Genomic DNA, 19,047 nt, shown 5'->3' with positions numbered 1-19,047 from the left:
TCGACCACAGATTTGTTCAGCTAAACACATCCAGGTGGAAGAGTCCAACTGAGTGAGAAGTGCCCACCAGGAGCTGGCCACAGACGGCCAGGTTCGAGAAACATACTGGGAAAAGGGGGTGACGAGACGAAGGTGAAAACAGACAGCAGAGTTCAGAGATGAATTGAAATGGCCCTGCTGCATATTTTGTGGACAGCTGGTTAGCCATTTGTCCCGTCTTTTGTAGACGTGAAGAAAGCAGACAGAGTGAGCCTGTTCATGTCTGTTCTTTGATTCTTGGCGAGAGGGATTTCTCTTATGTCTATCTTTTTTCCTCCTCAGCTGTGCTCTTTCCGTGACCGGCCTTTCCACCTTTGATGCATGGGGACCAAGCACAGTGATTTGTACAGAAGCTCTGGACTGCTGAAGGGTAGAGGCGTTGCTTGTTTATGTCTGACCGGTGTCTAAAATGGCACCTAGACTGGAGGAGGGACTTTGAGAATCTGTGTTGAGTCGAGTTACTTAATTTGTACAATAATTCACAGTGTGGTAAATCCCTGGAGATATATCAGAGCCCATTATGCTCCCAGTAATGTTGTAACTCTATAAACGACAGACGGAAAGAGGTTAAGTAGATTCTTTGAAGTCTTACAGTAAGTAAGACTCTGTCAGTCAGGAAAGGCTAGGGATGCTCTGTAAACAGATTGAGACTATCAAGGCTTAACAATAGAGGAGTTTATTTATTACTTGTGTAAAAAGCCCATTGTGAGTCTGGGACTCCACTGGGTGTCTTCCAGGTGGTGGCTCAGAAATCTGAGTTTTGCCAATTGTATGTCAAGAAGTGTCTTCACAACTGCCAGAAGAACACGGAGAACCAAGCCTTGGTTTTTATTTTATTTTATTTTATTTCTTTTACATTCCACAAGCTCTGGTACTTAAGCAAGCCCAGTGAACAAAGAATCAGTTATTCCACTCACATTTCATTGGCTAAAGAAAGCATGTGACTGCATCTAACTCCAGGGAAAGAGGAAAGTAAGCATTACCCCCTGAGCCGAGAAGGACTGGAACCATTGGTGAGTAACCCCATCACCCATCCCAACACAAAACTGACCTTCAACTCAAATTTCTGAGCCAGGTGCAGAGTATTTGAATTCTTTGTCCCATGCTTCTAGAAAGATAACGAAGATTGCCTATGTTAATGCTAGGTTTAATGTTTAACGACTATCCTGAAAACATTTATTTTCTTTATCCCTTTATTTCTCTTTCTCTTGTCCCAGGCCTAACCCCTGCCTCTACATGTCAGTATTGAATATAAGGGCTCAAGAGAGCCCGGACATCTCAGAAGAAGCAATCTGACTTAGGAGTAAATGCTGGAACTGGACCATGCTCTGCTAATTAACTTAGCCTTCTTTCCTTTGAGTTTTTGAAGGTGGGAAATATTTACACGGTGAGACCTTGTCAGTCGAACAGGCAGTCCACCCTACTCCCCAGGGATATTTTCTGGTAAAAGCTATGTTAGAGTTACCTTGAGCCTCAGACCTCTCTGGATTTCTCATCTCTGTATGAAATCTATATATCCACTCTTCGGGGGTCGAACCATGGCCTGCACCCTTATGTGATGAGAATGACAAGACGGTCAGGACCATAGGGGAAACAGGGCATAGGGGAAACACGGGCCGAGCAGAGAGAAAGGCGCAGGGTTGGCTGAGATATACACAGCTCACTTCTCAGCCACTGATGGATTCCAGTAAAAGTGTATGCTTGCCTGTCAGCTAGCTAGGTCCTCCTAGCTCAGTGAGCTGATACTGATGTCTTCAGCCCAGAGCACAGAGCCCTCTAAATGTTTGGTGCTCACAGTTAGCTACACAGTGAGCCGCTCCCTTCCAGCCCAAGCTCCTTTGTCTTAGGAATTTTGAAAAAAAAATCCTGAAGCAAAATAAGGACTCTAGGGTGTATCATAGGGGCAATGAAAGCTGATGTCACTATATTTTTGTTTTGTGTCAGGCATAAATAACGAGATTATCTTATTTAACCTTACAAGGCTATGGGATAGGCGCTTTGAACCAATCCCGCCAACCAAGACAGCCTGGCTCAAAGACAGGCGATGTTTTTTTTTTTTTTTTTTCTTTTATTCTGATGTGTCCCTATTTTGCCTAGACCAGTGCATACTAGATGATACCAGTGTGTATTTGTTGAACAACACATTAAAGGCCACTAATTGAGTGGAGAGGCCGAGGAGCCAACAGAGGAAGCCAGGCAGCCTGGGTTCAAGGCTCTCCCTCAGGCACACCATATTGTGATGTAACCTCTTGTCTATCTTTGGCCCTCAAGGATTATGGTGCATACAGTGTCTGCTAATAATTGCACATTTGTTGCCTTGGTCTGGCCCTGCCCTCCAGGCTATAAACACCCCAGAGAGACGGAGATGAGACCCGCTTTCTTCCTACACTGCTTGGCCTCGCAACGCTGCGTAAACAATGGGTGTGAACGTCACGTTGATTGATTGTCCAGCTGCAGTGAACTCAAGAATGGAGGAGGCAGTTAAACCTTCGGCTGCTGGTTTTTAACCTCTTAGGGGAGGTCCCAACTGTCCACACCCCTCTCGGAGAGCGCGCGCCCCGGTGCAGTTTCATTTCTCCACTAGGGGGCGCCAAAGGCAAAACAACACATCTCTCTGGTCCGCTTGAAGCAGGGGCAGCATGGGGCAGCCCTAGGAGGAGACACTTAGCTGGGCTAACTACAGAGAACCGCAGTCACGTGCTCTTGCTTGCTCTGCTCTCTACCTTCTTGTTCCGCGACAGCTTTTACAGTCCAGGTATTTGGAACGGATTCCAACTTTGCACAGTCCTGACTGCTCAGTGCTTGAGATCCCTGCAGCTTCTGCCTGGGCTGACATATGGTTTTGTCTCAGGAGCAGCAAAGATGGATTTTGAAGGGCTGCCAGCCTAGGGGTGAGGCTGCTCTGGTTTTACAGGAGAAACCCAGATCTAGCAAGTGAAAGATACCTCACCTTCCTCTGTCTCCTTCTTTGAAAACGCAGGGTCTTTACCACTTTCGTGATCTCAGAGAGATGCCATTCAAAGTTGAAATTTCCTTTTCTTTTTCCTCTGCTTAAAAAAATTCTTTGGAAGTTCTATAGATTTATATAATATATATTGGTCATATTCATCCACCACCTCCCTCCAGTTCCCCCCAGGAACCCTTTGTGTCCCTCCCAGCCTTATATCCTCTTTTGATTTTTAATTCTTATTTTTATTATTAACCTTCTGACTCGAGTTAGTGTTGCCCACATGCACATGGATGTGTGAACATAATCGGTGCCTAGGCAACCCTATCAACAGCCACGCCCACAAAGGAAGAGGACTCCCCTACAACTGCTATCAACTGCCAATAGCTTCTCTGAGAAGGGTGGGCCCCCCGCCAGGGTCTCTCTCCTCACCATGCTGGAAAGTTGACTGGGTTGATTGGCACAGGTAACCACAGCTGTTGTGAGCTGATGCAGGCCGCAGCTGTGTCGTGTGCAGAAGCCAGCATGTCACGGCTCTCCTCCCCTTCACCGGCTCTTACGTTCTTTTCACCTTCTCTTCCGCAAAGTCCCCTGAACCTTGGAAGGTTGACAGAGATGACCACCTATAAATGAGCACTCAGAATTACTTACACTCGGCACACTGACCAGTTCGGAATCTCTGCGTTAACTACTACGGGCTGCCAAAAGAAGTGTTTCAGGCCAAGAGTGGAGAACAGCACAAATCTGTGGATACAAACACAAATATTTAGAATACAGTCTGGCAACCTGACCATTTACCAAAACAATAGTATGTTTGTCCCGCTCCAGGACTTATGGTATTCCCAGCCATTAGCTTCAGATCAGATTTGCAGTAGTAGGGTGAAATTCCCCTATGAACAGGCCTCAGGTCCAATCAGAAAGAGGTTGGGGAAATGATGTGATTGTATTTTAATTAATTTTAATAAAAAAATGTTGGCTACCCTATAACCTTCATACCACCGTTGCCAGTCGAGCATCTGAGTCCAGAGCTGGCGGAGATTGTTGATGTGTTTTCTCTTCCAGCATCCTGTACAGCGCCTTCTGGCCCCACGTAAGCTGGCCAGCTGGGAGAGAGTTTCCTGTAAGCCCAAGGTTGCTTCCCTTCCCTTCTTATCGGCATGACACTGGAGGCTTGGTGCTTGCAGAAACAACCTGGCTGGTAGAGACAAGAATAATCTGTTTTGACAACTAACCTGACAGGGATGAACGGATCTGTGTCACGTTGGGCAGTTTGTCTTAGCGCAGCGCTGTGGACGCCTCTTTCTGTGTTTGGACAGCTTGTGAACATACTGTGAACACTTGGGAAAATGCTCAGCTAATGTCTTCTCTGGAACAAAATCTGACGTAGCACTGTTTCTTCTTTCCCACAGTTTCTAATTGAATTGTCTGATTTACTTTTCACTGTGGAGACAGTATATCTCTTACAATCTGATAGTTTCCTTAAGGAAGATAGATGGGTGTTTTCCTTGAAAGGGATTCATTTTTTCTAGGTGTGTTAGTCACTCTTCTCCATGCTATGATGGAATATTTGCCAAAAGCAACTTTAGGAAGGGACCAGTTTTTTTTTTTTCTCTTCTCTTATAGTTGGAGGGTATAGTTCATCATGGCAAGGCTGGTGCTGCCGAGGGCAGTTCTCGCTATGGCAGCAGAAGTGTAAGAAGTCTACTTATATAGTGTCTACAGCTAGGAAGCCCAGAGAGATGAATTGAATGGTGGCGCTCAGCGGGCTTCCTCATCTCCCCCTTTGCACCCAGTCTGGAACCCTCGTCTGTGAGAGGGTGCCACACACAGTGGTAGGTTTCCCTTCAGCTAAACCTTTGCAGAAATACAGTCACATACACACTCTGAGGTATGTCCCTCAGTTGAGTCTAAATCCAGCAAGGTTAAAACGAAGTTTAACCACCAGGAGTATCTAACGGAAGTCTTGGAAAAAGCTGCGTCACTTACGTCTCTGTTGCTGTGACAAAGTACCGTGACCAGGGTAACTCATAAAAGAGAGTGTTTAATGGGGCTTCTAGTCCCAGATGGTTAGGGTCCATGGGAATGGTTGAGTGGAGGCATTGCAGCAGGAACAGGTGAGAGCTCACATCCTGAACCATAAACAGGAGGCAGGAAGTGCGTACGGCAGGAGACAAAACCTCAAAGGTTCCCCAGTGATAAATCTCCTTCAATAAGGCTGCATCCAATCCTTCCCAAACAGTTCCACTAACTGGGAATACTAAAGTATTCAAACACATGAGCCGGTGGGGCTGATTCTCATTCAAACCACCACAAAAACTAATCTGGGTTATAGAGTTATAACTCAGACTCTATAGTCATTCTGCCTCAAAGATGGGCACTGGATTCTGACTGGCATAGAAGCCAGGTTGGATCGAACTTTTTCATGGCATTTCAGCTGAGGTTTTCCTCACAGAACACAGGCATTTAAATATGAATGAACTGTGCTGCAGAACAGAGATGACTCACCTCAGAAAGTTGGTTAGTTGCAAAGACAGTTGCTGGTACAGCCGAACAGTTGCAATGTCGGTCAATTGCAAAACTGGATAGATGCCAAACTATTTAGCTGCAAAGCTAGTTACAAAGCATCTGGCTATCACTGTTCACTATCCATAATTTTTTAGTATGAACTGAAGGAACCCTAGTGCCTTTCTTCTCCTGGTCTTTTGTGTTGTATCAGCTCATCAAGAAAAATCTGAGAGAGAGAAAGAGTAAATCAGGCCGAGAAATGGTACAGAAACCTCGACTGTTGTGTGATGGAGGTGGCGCATCCTGGTGATGTAGTGCCTGCGGGCTGCAGAAGGTATGAGAGGCTATGGTGAATAGCTCACTACATCTGTCTGCACCCTCGAGGACAGAGGCAAGGTTACGTTCAGGGACAGAGGGCACGCCCAACAATCCTGCTTCATCAATCTCAATACGACTCTTGGATGGTTGATATTAGAACATTCTCTATGCCTGGCCTAAGTCCACATTCTTTACATACTCTAAGAACTTCCTACATATTCCGTCTTTATTCAGTTCTTGTAATATCCACCAGGGATGTTGGAGACTGACTCACAGAAATATTAAGAATTCTTTTTTTCGGGAAATATATACAGGCAAGAAATGCAATGCCAGGCTGGCCAGAGCTGCTCCGGAGATAGATAGGTTGTACAGCAGTGCTAGGCTCCTCAGGCCCACCTTCCTTCTAATAAAGCATGACTTTTAAATGTGTGTTTCTAGGTTCAGGGTGCCCGTGTGAACCAGCCTGAAGCACACGTATCCTCGTAGATTGGGGGGTAATTGAGACACCTGGTATGAAGTCCTTCCAAAGCTTCAAAACCTGGGAGCTGTTGAGAGAAGAAGGGGGTGTCAGCTACAGTTCCTCCATCTAAGCTTTGTGAGGTGGGGTGTCAATGATGAGATCAGTTACATCCCCATGAGAACCCCGAGGTCTTGAGAGGTGAAAGGAGTTGTCCAAATACATATAGTGACACAGAGAAGTGCAAGTCACGGCTTCAGATCTTTGTCTCCTCACTCTAAAGGAGAGATGAATTTTTTTATCCAGCACATTGCCTTCTCCTTCCTTACTGCAGATGCCACTTGCTTCCCACCCATCCTCTACAGGAGGACTATGACCTGTCATTCCTAGCCAAGAGACGTAAGCTTTTATTCTACTTCTGGACCCCCAAATTTCCAAATGCCAGTGTCAATATCCAATGAATACTTTATGCTATATATTAATAGAAAAAGAGTTATGGCCATTTGATATTATGGACAAAAGACAAATTCTATCCCAGTTTTGATCCACTGATTAATATGTTGGGAATGGATCTGGATCCCACTGGATGCAGCTCGTGTGTGGCTGTGGATTTATGGCTCTATTCTGATGATATTTAGAAGTGAGTGGACCTTTAGGGCCAATAGTGAAAACAAAGAGCTAAGCAAACATGCAGTGGTTGTTGGTAGGAATAAAAAAGCCCACGTTCTTGTTACATGGCTCTAGAATAAACCATTAATGATACCTGGAATAATTTATATTTCTTGAGGGCTCGACATCTCTGGACCCAGTGAGAAACCATTCCACAATCTATTAGTGATGCCTGTTATTATTAGTGATGCTATTAATGGTGTCTACTAGTGATGTCTGCTATAAGTACAGGAGTAGTGGTGTGTGTGCTGTGGGTTTGAGGACCCTGATTGAAATTCTCCATGTTCTTCTCCAAACATACCATTTTAAATTTATCCCCTGTTCCTCCTTTCTCCCCAAACTGGGGCTATAATTTAAAGATAAAAGAAAATGACCTGGAACTGTTTCTATGCACATAGGCCCAGTGTACAAAGCAGTTAAACACTGTGTTACTCTAGGGTATAGTGCAAGGGTCTTCAGCATCTCTGCTTTGGGGTCTGTTGGGGGGTCCATGTGTCAGTCATGATCTACTTCCTACTCCTCTCTGGGCATGCCCATCTTCCTCACTGTTTGTCTCTGCCTATTGCCTTGATTGATGTCTTGCACATTTTTCAAAATCCTGGACGTCCCCTTCCACCACAAACCCTCCCAACCGCCCTCTAGCTGGATGCATTATGTGTAATGAACGTAGCATTGTTATTTTCTAAACTCCCATCACGTCTTTTAGACTTGCTCATTTGAATACAGTCATAGAAGTCTCTGGGGGTGGGGAGGTCTGTGCTTAATAATGAGGAAGAGAGACCCACTCAGTCAATTCCAGCAAAGGTGGGAACACATTTAAACACCGATACTTATTCTGTTTCCCATGTGTTGTGCACTCCTGTGTGCACCTATTCTAACCTTCCGGGCCACCTTTGGCTTCTGTACAGTTGGGGTTGTGGTATCATTGACTTCAGAGTTTCTGCAGTCCATTAACTTAGCATATCCAAGACCTTAGAACAGTACTTAGTATAGAGCGTGAGCTCACTGAGCATTGCTGGCCTCTTTGTTATAGCTACAGTCTTAGCACCAGGAGGATAGTAGCAATTCTCTTCCTTGACACTGTGCCCAGACTACTGCCTCGGGGGAAGCCTGCATCTGCTGTTCACTTAGATGGGTTCAGAAGTGAACCTTCTGACTCTTGGCCTGATTCGGGGGGCGTATGAAATGAGAATTAGTTACGGCTTTGTTCACAGTCTGAGAACGTTCACTCTTGTCCCACCTGCTTGTGGGAACTTGAATTCAACCAGCGCATCTCACATTTCCCGGCCTTGGCTGGGGGAGGAACCTGGCTTTCAACACTCTTGACAAGGCCTGCTCATCACGGTTCAGTGACATCATTCTGAGATTGGCTTCTCTGGCAGAGCAAGGGAGGTGGCAGTGCTCAAAGGCAGGGGAAAGCCGGAGCAGCTGCTGCCTGGCTTCTCCCAGCGTGCACGTCTTGGCCTGTTCCCGGGTGTGTTGGAACCTTCATCTGCAGAAGACTCTTCTACGCTGGAGAAATAGAGTGGTCCAGGAACCTGCTCTTGAGAGACGGCGGGTTAGGATGTCGGTCCTTGCATCCAGTCACTATGTGAACTCACAAGCTTGAATGCGTACAATGAGGCCCCCATCTGAATGGGGATGCGCTCCACAAACGCAATTCATGTTTGTGCTTCGATAGTCCTTGCTTCTCGTTTGGCCTGTATTTATTTACCATTGACTCCTGTATTTATTTACCATTCTCTCTGGCCTTTGCGAACTACCCCTTTGCTTCCCTCATCTTCCATATCGGCTCTCTGAGCTTCAGTTTGCATCCTTCTGACCCCCAGAAATCTCTCTGGACTCCCCAGACCTCAAGGTACTGTTTAGTCTGTTTCCATCATACAGCTCCTAAAACTGGACGATTATCTTTCCACGCCTGCCTCCTAACTGGGAAGTGATCTTCAGGCCTCTAAGATCTGGGCCATTTTCTCAGTTTGTAACTGAGGGTCTGCTCAAAACATTAATGAATGAAAAATCTGAGTTGATGACTGAGTGAATGAGAGAATTATTTCTCTTTACTTCAAATATAATGAGCTTACGCAAGTCTGAGACCATGAGGAGAGACAGGGAATGGGTTTCGAATGTTGCTCTATGGTAGGTAGCATTTTTTTTTGAGAGTGAAATTATCTCTATTTTGGAACAATAAAAACAGGACTTTAGTGGTTATAGGTGCTATCTACGTTACTTTGTCCTTCCTTCTTTGGGGATATTGAAATTTCTTGGCAGAGTTTGAAAACTTCTGTCCTTAAAAAAAGATAGTACTGTCTAGGTTCTCTGGGGTTATGGATTGTAGACTTGGTTTTTCTTTGCTTCATGTCTAAAAGCCACTTATGTGTGAGTACATATTATATTTATCTTTCTGGGTCTGGGTTAGCTCACTCAAAATGTTTTTTTTTTATTCATCCATTTGTCTTCAAATTTCAAGACGTCATTATTTTTTTTTCTGCTGAGTAGTACTCCCCCCCCCCAGAGAACCTATACAACAAAGAGGCCCCTAAGAGAGACATACATGAATCTAAATAGGAAGGAGTAAAAGTCAAGATCTCCTGAGTAAATTTGGAGTGTGGGGGTCGTGGGAGAGGGTAGAATGGGAGGAGGAAGGGAGGCAGGGGAACAGAGAAAAATGTATAGTGTGATAAAAACAATAAAAAAGGAAGCCGGCTGAGCAGACCGTGGATAGCGGTAAGCAGCATTCTCCCATGGGCTCTGCTCCCAGGTTCCTGCCTTGAGTTTCTACCCTGACTTCCCTCTAGGATGAGCTATAAATGTTAAAATTCAATAATTCACCCCCCCAAAGAAATAAAATTGCAACTGGAAAAGAAAAGATAATACTGTTCTGAAAATAACTGTCAGGAAAGACCACAGCATAGCTCGGCCCCCACTCCCTTGCTACCTGTGGCCAGCAGCTTTTGTTACACTTGCTCGTGGGGCTAATTGCCCTGCTGTTTCATTACAGTGAGCTTGCATCACCGGGGTGATCTGACATGGCACACGCATGCACATGCTTACACCCCCACTCACTTTTGTTCTGGAGAGGAGAGAATGGAAGCGTAGAGAGTTAGGTAGCTTGCCTGTGGGTTCTGTGATGGTGGAGTCAATCCTTGGGTCGCCTGCTGAACACAGAGTGCTCACACAGAAGGGAGCAGCAGAGGCCTGCTAGCGGGGACATCCGGGGACATCTGCTGTCCACAGCAGTGGATTTGATGCCCATTCCACTAAAACTGCCCCGGTGTTGTTATTGGCTGACTCAACCCTCACCACACTGCTGAGTCTAGGGCTGTGGCATCTGTACCATCTTGGCTTTAGGTCCTCCTCAGTGGGATGACCAGACCACCTGCTGCCAGTAAAAGGGTCAAATAGAATAAAAAAAAACCTGGCCCAACTTTTCTCTTTTAAAAGAGAATAAGTTGGAGGAGAAATCTAGGCTCCAAAGAAGAGGAAGAATGAGAGACAGAGGAGAAGAGAAAGATGGGCAATGCCCAGGGCAAGAAACCAGGCAGCCACTAGCTGCAGACAGCAAGAAAGTAAGAAAAGGTAAAAAGCCCCAAGGCAGAAGGTAGATAAAGAGGAATGGATTAACTTAAAAGAGTTAGCCAGAAATGAGCCTTAGCTAGACTGAGCACTCAAAACTAATAATAAATCTTTGTGTCATGCTTTGGGAGAGAAAGCCTGGTACACCTAGCTGTTCATGCCGCTGTTATTAGCATTCTTAGCAAGAGGAGAGCTGGGACTCCACCCTAAAAACCAGACAGACCCTTTCGTTCATCCTCGGGCTACATGCTGTTTGTGTTCCTGTGTTGTCTCTTCTCTGCTCTGTCACACACAGAACTTTCTTTGGGATAGTCCTGATTTTTGGTCTCTTTTTCCTTCTAGAGTCTAAGATCAAGGCATCTAATGCCTCTGGCATGGTTTATTACCACATAGGCCCAGTTCTTATCATACAGTAGGTGCTCGATAAATGTTGATTAAGTAGATCGTTAAAGTTAGGATTCCGGTATGCAAGTCCTGAAAACTTATCAAAGGTTCTTCAACCCTAGCTCTGCCTGGATCCCCAGGTTGTGCTCCATCACCCTTGGCCCAGGAACTGTTTTGCCTTCATTAGCTTTTATATGTCTTCTAGGCCTCTTTGCCTATGGGATTTTCCTCCACACAAGTATCTCTCCTTTCTTTTGTTTTCTAAGTCACTCTTTTCATTTCAAATTAGAGTCTATGTTGACCTACCTATGTGGTTTCTCTTACTTCTCTTTTACCCAAAAACGTCTGCTTTAGAGTCTTTGGTACCAGTCTGTCTTGTCCAGTGAGATCTGTTTCTTGCCAGTCTTCAGGAGATGGGATATTACTACTTAGCAACTGACTACTTTACAAGTGGGGAGGAACCTTTTGATTGGGTTTGGTTTAGAACAGTGTGTTAAATCTTGTGAGCAAACTTAGGAAGTGTCCTTGAGAGGAGAAGACCTATTTCTTCTTACTTTTCTTTTTCTCCATGTCAAAGGTATAGATTAGAACTTTCACGAGGTATTGGATGCCCTGAGAGTCAGAGGTATACTAAGTGGTTGGGGTGGGACCCGCTAGAAGAAGCCTGGGTCTTAGACAAGTTCACATTGCGCCTTCACCATTCTCAGGCTGTGTATTTGTTAACTTCTTCTATGTTCACGAGTCATACACATGTTGACTTCTTGGTTTCTTCTCTTTTATAGGGAGCTGCTCTCCATCCTGTTTGACATTCTGGCTCAAGGGAAACTCCACACATGTTGAGAAGTCTGACGAAACAGGTTGGTAGTGGCGAGATGGCTCAGAGGGTAGAGGCGCTTCCAGATAACTCGAGTTCAATTCCTGAAGCTTGTGTGAAGGTGGATGGAGGGAACCAGTTCTACAAAGTTATCCTCTGTTCTTCACGCCTTTCCCCACTCGACCCACACTAATTCTAATAATAAATGCAATTTTCAAAAATTAAAAAAACAAAAGAAATTGGGTGACGATTCTAGGGCTGGTTGGGGCAAAGTCATCATGATTTAAAAGATACTTAATCAATAAACAACTACAGACATTTGAAAAATTGGTAGACATAAATGCCTCATGCTCTAGACTCAGTTGATTTGAACTGTCTGTATATCCATGGAGAAGTTATATCACCTTTCTGCATCTTCTTTTCTCCCTGGAGATGACCGTTGACCAGATGAGGCTAGACCATAACTCTTATTAGGTTATCTGATATCACTGATATAGCTTCTAAGACAAGAGTGCCTACAGAGAGAGAAATGGACCCAAGAAGCTTCTCAGACTTTTTCCCCTGAGCTTTTCAGTGCCATGATCTCTGTCCTCGCCTACATTTTTCTGTCCGAGTATTCTTTCAGTCTTGTTGGCACCCATGAAAGGAAGCTTGGGGGAATTTTAGCTGGAGCAGATCTAGGTCTGACCCTGCTATTTAATCTGTAGGTGCCTCTGTGATCTTAAAGTTTGATCTTACTCTCATGGTCAGCTTTGGATTTCATCTCTGTCAAGTCCAATAAAAAGTCTCCATCCTAAAAATCATCTTCCTCTAATAAGCTCCTGACAAAGGCCACACTGTCAGGGACCACCAGACTGTTTACAAGTGTCTCTTCCTATATAGACCCATCACTCAAGGTCTTTTCTTTTCTTTCTTTTTTTTTCTTTTTCACTTGAGACAGGGTCTCGTTCTGTAGCCTTGGCTGCCTTTGAACTCACAGAGCTCAACAAGCCTCTGCCTTTTGACTGCTGGGATTAAAGACATGTGCCACTATATCTGGCCTAAGATCTGTGCTTTTTAAAGGTCTTTTGACTTTTACTTAATCTAACTTGACTCTCCTCTCTCTCTCTCTCTCTCTCTCTCTCTCTCTCTCTCAATTGTAAATAGTTGAAGGTATATTGGAAAGACAGACAACAGAAGAAGAGAATAATATTTCCCGTAATTCAGATCCTCACTTGAAGCTCTTGGGTCATGCCCTCTAGATTTCCCAGGTCTTGAAAGGATTTCCCTCCTTGTTCAGGGATCTACAGAATAACACACCTGACTCTTGCTTCTTAATTTTCATCATCTCCACAGAAACACATCGATAAGTCTAATCTGCTCTCCTTTCTTCTGAAGTGAGTAATATCTCACAAATGGTTTTCAACATAGTCCTCCAGGCCAACTTTACTGATGGATCAATGTTGCTCCCCAACCATACTTGACTTCTTCAGTGTCCACTACTGGGGCAAGTTTTCCTCTGGCCAGGATATATATCTCATACTATGTTGAGTAGTGGTGTCTGCCTGTGGAGTATGGTAGTCAATAAAAATGGAAATTTTTATTGGCTGCCTCAAAGAAATTCTTTGAAACACTCCTCATTGTAACATTATATACTTTACAATTTAGGTTTTTAAAGATGTTTTTCCACAACGGAGGGAAAGAACCCCTGGGAGTGGTGTTAGGTGAGTGAGTTCTGAAGGTGTGAACTTCCTTATGAATAGGAATTATTTAAGAAATCTAATGTGCTGGCGATGGAAGGAGCCCCAGATCTAGAGTTAGCCTTAGGTTGAAAGTCCAGTGTCTACTGCCATCCTTGGGAAAATGCCATAGATTTTTCTAACTTTGCTTGGAGATGGATGAAAATAGAATGAACACGAGAATGTGCTTAGCCACCAGACCATGACTGTGTTTCAGTAGGGGTATAGCTTTGGTGGGCAAGTGGTCTACCATTGTGCCTCATGTCCAACTCAGGAACATGGCTTTGGGGCACGAATCAGTCCCAAAGCCTGCTCTTCCTTTGTAGACTAGCTTGAATGCCAAATGTTCATGTTTTCCTTTATTAAGTGATGTTTATAATAATTTCTACCATAGTGGGAGATTATATTAGAAGAGAAACATGGGTGAATGTCTCATAATAATCATATACAATTAATGTAATCACTATGAATGATAGTAATGACTTTCTTTCATATCTTACCCCATGACTGTTAATACCTGCATACTAATAATACCTATCCTTCTAAGTCCTCAAGCCTCAGTTTCCCTTAGTAGGCATCAATCACCTTTTCCTGTTCCCCTTTCCTCCTTACTTTTGGGTTCATGTGGCTAACAATATTTCTAGCTGCGTTTTGATTTCTGCCTGTTAGCAGAGGCATGAGTGTACACACCTACACCCTTTCTGCAGTATAGACCACACATAGATGAGTGATAACTCATGCTGTAAACGGTGGTGCATACAACCTATACAGTGATCTGTAGTGGCCTTGGCATTGACCTGCCCCTTGCAGACCTATAGACTTCCTTTCTCAAGAGTATTGATAAAGCAAGCGTTCAGCTTTGCCATCAAGTCTTTGCAGTGCCTTGGGCTGTATTACAATTTCCTCAATTAAGACATTGTTGGAGCAGCAGGGTGGGGTGGGGGGATGAGGCTTATGACTAAGCAAGCATGCAGAGAAAAGAACTGTGAACGAGATTGAAATGTAGGTGACTGAAATCTAGAAGTGAGCAACGAAACTCAGGTGTTTGCCTTGATAAAGGGCCCAAAGCATATATCAAAGTCAGGAGGGCCCCATAGCAATGCAAGAACAAGAGAAATGAACAGTTTCAAGTAGGCAGTGTGCACCAGGAAGACTCAGCTTCAGCCCCAAATAATGCTGGTTTGGGTCTTTGGGCCAAGTTTCAGTAGATCATATACTTGCTAAGTGCAAGGGACAAGAATTCAGCTGAGTTCTTACATGGTCTGAACTGTGTCCCTAAAAATTGATGTACCCATATCTTCTATGTGACTGTATTTGGAAATAAGGCTTTTTAAGGAGGTAGATGAGGTCAAATAAGCTCTAAAAGGCAGGATTTTGATCCCGTAGGGTAGATGGACTTGGAAGGGAAGAAGAAGGAGCTCTCCCCAGCCATGTGAGGACACAGTGGAAAGGCAGCCCCTGGACTGTCTTTCTGATCTTGCCCTTCAACCTTCAGAACTGCACACAACACATTGATTATTTAAGCTACTCAGAATATTGTTATTACAGATTACACAGCTGAGATAAATAGTTCATGATAAATAAAAGGGTCAAGTAATAATTTCTTGTTAAAGGTTCACCTTCTAACATGAAAGAAGAGCAGTATAGGAATGCTCCAAGATGGCTGCTAGAGCTGCGGGTATTACAGAAGCATTTTAGGTAGCAGGACAAAGGATGGGAGGGAGGGCAAAGGGATAGCCTTCCTGATTACATCAGATGCTTTAAGCAAACTCCCCATAAGGCCACACTCAACTGTCCTTGGCTAAAACTAGCCTCACCATTGTGTCCAATTGAAACAGAGGTGAGGAAACTTGGCGTTTCACCTGGATGCTTTTCTGTTTCTAGTGAACTTGGACTATGGTTTCTAGGGGGGCAGAAGAGTATGCACTCTATAGACACATTGAAGCTTCTGGCATGTCTCTGTAGGGTTGTTTGTGTTGGAATTACTCTTAAAGACACTGAAATGAACACTTGGTTGTGCTGGGAGTATAGTTACTACTCAATAAACATCTACCGTCTTATTGAATTGTCATGTCTGTTAAGCCATTTGAGGGATTGAAAAGGCAGAGGAAAATGTGAGCTCTCTTTTTGGTGACTTGGATGTCAGGCCAGAGCAAACATTTGCCTTACTGTCAACCTGGTTTGTAGACATTCACCTGGTCTACAAACTCAGCAAGGTTTAGAGATCAATCCTTTCTTTGTTGGCATGTTGAATGACAGCTTCTCTTTAATTCATTGTACAAGGTGACTGTTGGTGCCGTAGGAGAGACGGTCTGACCTCAGGAAATCACTTCTCATCCAGAAATGTATTAAGCTGAATTAATGAGGCAATGGCTCCTCCCCACCCCGCCTGCACTTTATTCCAAAGTGTTACTTGCCAGTAATTGCTCAAGAAAACTTGGCCTTTGCACAACATACCAGTGCTTATTGAATTTTGTAAATTTTTAGGGTCACTCAGTAAATGGAAAAGTCAGACCAGATGTTAGTTACATCATTAGAAGTTCGACTCTGTTGATTTATGCTTTGAAGTGTCAATCATTATAGCCGAAAAAAAACTATTGAACATATTCGGTGTCATAATTTTCTTCTGGTAGGGTGCCTACAAAGAACCATTGTTTGGATTTTGCTCACCGTTTGGTGAAGCAGATAGAAATGGAAGGGCAGAATTAAGAAAGGCGTGAGGAGGAATGGTAGAAAAACCTGCGGAAATAAAGACAGAGGGGCCCTGGCTGAGGCTCCGTGGAGAGGTGTGCACAAAAGGATGGCGAGGCTTTGGCTGTATGGGGAAAAGCCAAGGATGACTGACGAGTCACCAAGGAAGGAGAAGTGTGAGGAAAGGGCCGGAGGGGAGGTGGTCAGGGCATCATCCGGAACTTCTGGGAAAAGCTGTACTCTGCAGACGTGAGCACATACACTGGGGAAAAGGGCCCAATAAGCAAATAAGCCTGGGAGAATCTCAGAGACTAACTAAATATTAGCCAATAGAGGGCTCCGAGAAGGCCCTTTCTCTAAAGGCAAACTGACATTTATTTAATTTTGTTAAACAAGCAAACAAATTTATACGAATAGGAAGGACCTTTCTTACCTGCATCCACTATTTCCTAAAAGCTTTCCTGCAATATTAGTTTTGAAAATATTGATATCCCTGGCACGAAGATTTAGGCTCTTTGTAAATGCTACATAATAACGATAATTACACTGCATAGAATATAATAACGAAATTTAATTTTGGCTGGAACGCAAGGAACACAAATGTAGTTTTGAGAAATAATTTTGGAAAAGTCGATTGAGAGCCATCTGTGAAAAGTCTTGAGTGTCCTATGCGTGACCCAGGGCTCTCAAGACAAATGGAACAAACGGTGTTTACACATATTTAGACTGAAGAATTAGTTTATATGACCAAATGCTGAGAAGTCCTTGGATCCAATGTTTGCAAGCTGCAAGCCCAAGACAACAGGTGATGTAGTTCAAAGGCCCAAGAGCCAAACAGTCAGTGGTGTAGATCCTAAACAGTTTAAGAAAGTCAGGGTTTCTTTTGGGGGTGCTGTCATCATGCCAGGGAAGGAAGGACAGCAGCAGTGTGAGAAGCTGGTCGTCCTGTCCAGTCAGGAAGTAGAGAGAAATGAGTATTGGGAGCCTCTGCTTTCTGCTTTTGATTCTGAGACCCCAGCCCATGGCATGGTACCACTCAGATTTAGAGTGTGTCTTTGCTCCCCAGTTAAATCTCTCTGGAAACACGTCCAAAAACACAGTTAGGGGTGTATCCTCTAGGTGATTCTAAATCTCAAGTTGATGGTGAAGATTGCATATCATAGCATCAGGAGAACTGGGCAAAGACATGGCTGGTGCTGTTCTTCCATTCAGAGCCTAGATAGAAGAAAAGGCAAAGGATGGCTGGGGTCACTTAAATACTGGTTGTGTTCTCAGTTCCCAGGCCTTCACACACCAATATGGTTTGAATATGAACTCTTCCCACCGACTCTTGTCTTACATTCTTGGTCCTTAAGAAGGTGCTGGAAACTTGAGTGTTTGGGTCTTGGTTTGGCAATCACAGATATTTCATCATAGCAATGTGAAAAGTTACTAATACAGGCATTGATCTTCTCCAGAAATACTCCACAGAAGAATCCAGGAGCTGCATCTAATTAGGGAGGTGGGTAACTCATGGTTCTATCAATCTGACACATCCAATCAGACACCAAGCATTGCTGAAGTGTTTGAAAGTCATTTGGCAGGCAGGCGACTGCCACCCTGAAGTTTGACCTGCATAGTTATTCTTGTAATAGCTCACGAAGATGAATACCTGGTTGGACCTCCTGGGTTGGAGATCAGTAGATTTGCCATCAGTGGGTCGGAGCTCCCTAAGAATAGCTTAGGTTGTCGTGAGCCCAGGTGAAAGTTTGATTATTTAAGTTGAACAAATATGATCAAGATGGAAGTTAAAGAAGTAATTAAGTCACAGTTTTGATGACTGTGTGATATGAATACAGATTAAAATGGAAATGGTGGACCAAATGGGGCCAATTGTATGGGGACATTACAAATTTCAAGAGCTCAGTGGGATCAAATATTTGGGATTACTAGGTATATATAGGTGTATAAATTAGGATAATTAGGCTTTTTTTTGAGACAGAGTTTCTCTGTATAGCCTTGGTTGTCCAGGAACTAGCTCTGTAGACCAGGCTGGCCTCAAAGTCAGAACTTGCAAAGATCTGTCTGCCTCTGTCTCCTGATTCTGGAATTAATGGCGTACACCAACAGTGCCCAGCTAATTGGTGGTTTTAAACACATTTATACACATGTAGCTGAAATGTTACTTTTCTTCCTCCCTTCTCTGTGGTGTGGGTGTGCATGCACTTGTGTGTATGTGTGCGGATGTCAAAATACAACCCTGCTGTTGTTTTTAGATGCCTGCCAATATTTATGTGAGATAGGTTGTTTTGCTGGCCTGAAACTCTTAAGTAGGCTAGGCTGGTTAACCAGCAAACCTAGAGGTCTTCCTGCCACTGCCTCTTCAACATATCTAATCTATATCTGTATATATAATCTGTATCTATAAAATACGCATACACGTACATATATACATACATACACACATGAATGTGCATATATAAAATATAAAGATATATAAAATATATCATATGCACATACACACATATATACCCATACACACATGTATACACATATACACATGTACGTAGCAACAACTAATGGAAAGAGGCTATGAACTTGAAAGAGAACAGGGAGGGGTATATGGGAGAGTTTGAAGGGAGGAAAGGGAAGAGGGAAATTATATATTTATAATTTCAAGAATAAAATAAATAATGGAAAATTAAGAAAGTATATATTACCATGTCTCTCACTTTTTACATGAGTTCTGGTGATTATGCAGGTCTTCCTCCTTATGAATAAGCATTTACAAACTGAACTAGGGCCCCAGTCTGGTATTTCTTTATTTCAGTTTGTCATAGTTTCTTTCTTTCTTCCTTTTTTTGGATAAACATAAATTCTTTTAAATGATATTTTTGAACTTCTTTTTTTAATTTAAGTTTCCCCCACACATAATGACTAAATATTGGGAAAG

This window comes from Myodes glareolus, chromosome 19, assembly GCF_982192425.1.
Source record: "Myodes glareolus chromosome 19, mMyoGla1.1, whole genome shotgun sequence".
NCBI lineage: Eukaryota > Metazoa > Chordata > Mammalia > Rodentia > Cricetidae > Myodes > Myodes glareolus.
This window is presented reverse-complemented; position numbering follows the sequence as displayed.